The following is a 6,183-nucleotide window of genomic DNA, read 5'->3' as shown; positions in this document are numbered from 1 at the left end:
CTCCAACAGTGCTCTTGGCCAGACTCTTGGCTTGGAACTGAGTGAAATGTGGAAGCCAAGAGTTAGACAGAAACCAGTTGGCAACCTGGCAGAAACAGTACTTCACACCATCCAATCCCTGTAGCATGAGGCGTCATTTCATCTTGATTTTTATATTTGGTTTGAGTCAGTTAACTTGTAATACTCTAGGACCAGAAAAAGAAGCTAACAATTCCTTAATTCATGTGGAAGATTTCATTTTTTTCAGCATCTTAGCTGTTTCTTCTTACCCTCCACCTCTCCATCTTAAACACATAATATCACCCCATTTTTACCACATTACTATACCCAGATGATCACTCATTAGTATGAGTATGATATTGTTTTACAGCAAGTAAAATTCTAAATATCATTCAAAATATATGAATAGATGTATTTGACAGATGATTACAGAATTATATATAATATGGGACCTAGAGATACGATAGTTGGCTGCGTTGTATCTTTTACTAGCCTTGAGAAAGACATTTAAGTTACTTTGGCTTTAGTTTATTTACTTATTATAAAAGAACAATAATTTCAGGTCCACCATTGTGGTAATGATTAAATAAATTCATAAATTAAAAAGTTTTTTAAAAAATCTAAGCAGTAACTCAGTAAGGCATTATCAAGATGATAAATTATTGAGAACAATGGTTAAGATCTTCAACTCTGGAGGGTATAATCAATAGCAATCAATTCAAGTCCCTGATCTGCTTCTTATTAGCTGTGTGAACTTTGTCAAGTCTCCAAACTTGAACACTGGGTGCCTCATTTGTAAAAAGGGATGAGAACAATAATTTCACCTCAGGGTTATTTTATCAGGTTTAAATTACATAATAAAATGAAGTTCTTAACACAGTGTCTGGCGTGGGATTACGTGGGATTAAGTGTTTCATGAATTATCAGCTAGGATCCCATTGGAAAATGTATGGCTCATACAGTTTATGATAATTTGAGGTGAACTCAATAAGGGAACAACTTGAAAAAAGTGCTGAAGGTGCTGAGTTACTACAAGAGATAGTGTAGGGCTATTGTCATGATTATACGGGGGTGGTGAAATGAAGGAATGGAGTTGTTTGACTCAAAGGAAGAGACAGCTGCCTTGAGGAGACTCAGGAGCCTTGACAGAGGGACTCTGTAGCTCATGGAGACCTTGCATGGAACTATTCAATCTTTGCTCTACTTCCAGTCTCTAGCTCTGCTCTCCATTGACCAACCCAACTGGAACTTTGAAGGCAAGGAAGCCTGATGGAGTCCAGAGTTTAGCAATATTTTTCTGTAAGGAATCAAATAGTAAACAGCAATATTTTTCTGTAAGGAGTCAAATAGTAAACACTAGCAAGTCACATGGGTTCTTAAAAATAGCCATCAACACTGTGTAAATGATGGGTGTAACAGATTACAGACACCTAACATAATCCATACTAATCTAATTCCCGGTGCAGAGGGAAAGACTGGAAACCAGATCGAGAAGGGCAGATGGAGGATACCTACTTCAAAGCAATGTTAGCTGTTTAAACTGTTATGCTGGCTTGTATTTATCATTATGAATATCATTTTAACTACACATGAATTGAACACATTGGCATTATTTTTCAGCTGTATAGTAGTAGCTTTTGCTTAACCACACCATTTTTACACAGATATACTACAGAAAACAACAAATAATCAAAGCTATATTAACCAGGCACAGTGGCCCTTGTCTGTAAACCCAGCACTTTGGGAGGCCAAGGAGAGAGGATTGCATGAGTACGGGAGTTTGAGACCAGCCTGGGCAACATAGAGACATCTCTACAAAAAAATTTTTTTAAAAATAAGCCAGGCAGGATGGTGCACACCTGTAGTCCTAGCTACTTGAGAGGCTGAGGTGAGAGGATCACGTGAGTCCAGGAGTTTGAGATTGTGGTGAGCTGTGATCATGCTACTGCACTCCAGCCTAGATAACAGAGTGAGAACCCAGCTCAAAAAAAAATACACACACACACACACACACACACACACACACACACTTCATGAAAGCATAAATAATATTTTATTCACAACTGTAAAGCCTGGACCTGTCTCAGTGTTCTTGTATATTGCAGGCACTTAGTAAATGTTGGACAAATGAATAAATCCCAAAATATTTTCAATGTCCTGAGAAAGATGAAGTCATCTTTTTATTTGGAAGTATAACATGCATACAAAAATGCACCAATTTTAACTATACAGGCAGGGTTGAGGGGGACAGTGCATGCTGGTGTTCCATCTTGCTGACTTGTGCAAATGACAGAAAAGGGTGCAGCTCAAGGTACACTGGGCAGGGTAGACACCTCAAAGCTAGAGAATGAAAAACAAATTTTCAGGCAAACAGAGCACAAAAGAAGGCAAGGGTCACGATCTTAATATCAGACAAAACAACCTTCAAGCTATCAAAAATTTACAAAGATACAAAAGGACACTACATTATGATAAAAGGTTTGACTCATCAACAAGAAATATCCATCCTAAACAAATATGCACCCAACACAGGAACTCCAGCTTTTATAAAGTAGCTACTAAGTAAACTAAAAAAATATATTGACACAAACGCTATCATAGCTGGGGGCTTAAATACCCCACTAACAACCCCAGATTGATCATCAAGGCAAATAATTAACAGATATCCAGAACTTCAACTTGATGCTTGATCAAATGGACTTTGTAGATACCTATAGAACACTCTGCCCAACAACCACAGAATATACATTCTACTCATCGCCTTGGAACATACTCCAAGATTGACCACATCCTTGGCCATAAATCAAGCATAAACAAATTTCAAAAGATTGAAATGTTGCCATGCACCTTTTCAGACACAGTGGAATAAAAATAAATATCACCACCAAAAAATTCTTCCCAAACCAGCAAAGACATAGACACTAAACAGCATGATGCTGAACAACTCCTGAGTCAATTCAGAAATCAAAACAGAAATTAAAAGATTCCTGGAAACAAATGAAAATGAAGAAATATCTTATTAGATATTAGATATCAATATTAGAAAGCAGACTCAAAATTGACAAATCCAATTGATAGGATTGAGTTCTAGTACAGAAATGTAGATAAGAACATTAAGTGTTCAGGATATAGTAAACATATATATTTTATACATGCCCAAATGAATGATAAGTTATGAAACAAAATAAGTTTAGTTGGGATAACAAATATTATCTTTCTTCTCTTCTCATCATGTTACTCAGGCTGGTCTCCATCTCCTGGCCTCAAGTGATCCTTTTGGGAGGTCCATCTCGGCTTCCCAAAGTGCTGGGATTACTGGTGTGAGCCATTGCACCCAGACTCAATTTTAATTCTAGTTTTCAACTTTCACTGAAAATTGTTGACACAAACAGTAAGCTATCTGTAATACTAAAAAGACACAACAAGACAAACCACAAGAAAACTAAGATAATGCTATAAATATGACTAACAAAAAGCAAAATAAAATAATCCGGGACAGAGGTTTTCAAACTGTGTTCCTTGGAAACCAGAGTTCTGTGGAACCCCTCAGGGGCCTCAGGTCAAAAATTTGGTCCTCACCCCTACCCATGGCCACTTTTTATTTATCTAGTTTTTACACTGGATTTACTAGGATTTTATTGGGGGAAAAATCGTTTTATGGTTAATTGACCTAGAAAGGTAAAGGCCTCCTTAGAAAAGAGGCTTACAGTTGCCCAGGACTAACTCATGTGCTGGGTGCACCCAAGGTCGGACATGTAAGGGGTATATGCACATGACGCAGGTCAAAGCATCATTGCACCTGGGAGGTTGCAGAGGTGAGAAGCACAGGCCTGTCTGTTCTTCTGAATCTTTTTCCATGGCCCTCTCCCTGTGTGGCCTGCCTTCTGAACATCCCTCTCCACATCCTACTTGAGCTTTACCCGAAAACTCCTGTTCATCCTGACAGATTCTCCCCACAACTTCTTCTCAGTAAAGCTTCCCGAGGCCTCCTCTGACAGAGGTAATGGCCTCCTTTGTTCCCCTAGCTGGTCCCCCGCCCTCCACTCCTCCTGGTCAATCTGACTTAGATCCATCACCCTGTATGGCAACTTCTGACTTGGGCATCTGTCCTGCCACTAGACTGTTAGCTGCTGCTTGAGAGCAGGGACAATGCATTCAACTCTGCCCTCCCAGTGGTTCATTCAGGGCCTGCCCCATGGAAGATGATCAAAGACTTGCACTCCATTTATTTTCTGCTTCTGAATGTGGTGGTGGATGACAGACGTGATTACACACATGCATCTTGAGTTACCCAGATTGCATTTGTGATGGCCAGCTCATCCTCACAGGAATGCCACAGGGAGGGGTGGAGGAAGGTAAATGAACTTCAAATTTTATTTTCAAGTTAAAAAAAAAGAAGTTGTGATTGTTCGAGTCAAGAAAAGTTGTTTAAATGTAAACATGCATTCTTAGTGTCTGGAACCAGAGTTAGATGAAATTCCCTAAGTGATCTCTTAATACCACCAAAATTACATTCAAATGCCTCTGCCAGGCAAAGATAAATGGCCATTTGCACAATGGTCTTGCACTTAAAAGCAACTCGGTCCAGAGAGCTTTGGAGAATTTATTATGACAGGGAAAAGTGGAAACTTAAAAGGATCAAGATATTTAGTCTGCTGATAAGACAGCTTAGGAGCAACAATAATTAGCTCCAAGAATTTGAAGGGTCATCATAGGATCATTAGGAGGGTGCAGGTAGACCAGTCAGGCTTCCTCTACTTGGACATCAGAAACCAACTTAAATTACACCAGAAAGAGTTACAATCAGAATCACAGAAAGTCAGGAATGACATAGGCCCCCATGACTTGAAAGGGACCCTGTGGTCCTGCCACCCACCTGGGAACATGTTAGAAATGCAGATACTCAGACCTGACCCCAGATCGTCCAGATGAGGACTTGTATGCTAACAAGCACCTGCGATGTGTTTGCACATTTCAAATCTAAGAAACACCAGTCTACCCCAATCTCTTCACTGTACAGAGAAAAAACCAGAGGACTAGAGAGAACAGGGGACCTGACCAAGTCCTGGCAGATAGTCAAGGCGGGCAGTAGAGTCACAGTGGCAAGCACCTTTAATCCAGTTCCCAAGGCGTACTCCAATGGTTCCTGTCTTTCCTAACTGGCAGAGCCACAGAGAAGGATTTCTGTCCTGTCCTCCAGGGCACTGCACTGTCCTTGTCCTACAGGCTGGGTCCATGCCTCATGGCCGTAAAGACTCAGGCCAAACAACATGAACCCCAGCAGGTCATCCACCAGGAAGTGGCTTCTTCACTTCATCATTGGAGGAAAGGGGGACTTGGAAGCCAGTCTTCAATGCAGCATCCCCTGCAGCCCTCAGCGTCATGATTGCACATGCCTGTGGGGCTGAGGGACTTGGGGGTGAGGGGATGGAAGCCGACTGCAAGGAGGGAAGCATCGGGGCCATCTCAACACATCTTCACCAACTGCATCGAGTAAGAACTTTCAACCAATCCCCTTTCAGCTTCCCTCAGGAGGCCCACACCTTTGCTGCTCTTTCTTGGGTTCTATGCCCATCCCTCAGCTTCTATCCACCACAGGGCATGGCTTATAGGATACCTAAAATACTTTAGAAGCTCAGAATATGTCATTTTCAAACTTCTCTGTATTTACTGTCATTCAGACAGTATTCAGGCCAGGCCCGCGGCTCACACTTGTAATCCCAACACTTTGGAAGGCCAAGGTGGGAGGATCGCTTGAGTCCAAGATTTCAAGACCAGTCTAGGAAAAATAGCGATACCTCATCTCTACAAAAAATTTTTAAAAAATAAGACAGGCATGGTGGCCCGCACCTGTTGTCCAGCTACTTGGGAGAATGAGACAGAGGATAGCCTGAGCTCAGGAGGTTGAGACTGCATTGAGCCCTGGTCATGCCACTATACTCCAGACTGGCCAACAGAGACTCCAATTAAAAAAAAAAAAAAAAGTATTTCTTTGTAATATTTGTTGTAAGTGACTGGACATTTAATCTTCTGGTGGGGGTGGGGGAGGGGTAAACCTCCTCCCAGAGGGTTCCAACATCCCCCAGAGCTGCATCCCTCTGGGAACATCACCATGGTCTGCAAAGGATTTGTCGCCCTTAAGACCCTAGACTTTTGCTATCTCCTACTACTCTGGTACACGAT

This window comes from Carlito syrichta, unplaced genomic scaffold (genome assembly GCF_000164805.1).
Source record: "Carlito syrichta isolate Samal-C Ts95f unplaced genomic scaffold, Tarsius_syrichta-2.0.1 Scaffold56803, whole genome shotgun sequence".
NCBI classification, from domain to species: domain Eukaryota; kingdom Metazoa; phylum Chordata; class Mammalia; order Primates; family Tarsiidae; genus Carlito; species Carlito syrichta.
This window is presented reverse-complemented; position numbering follows the sequence as displayed.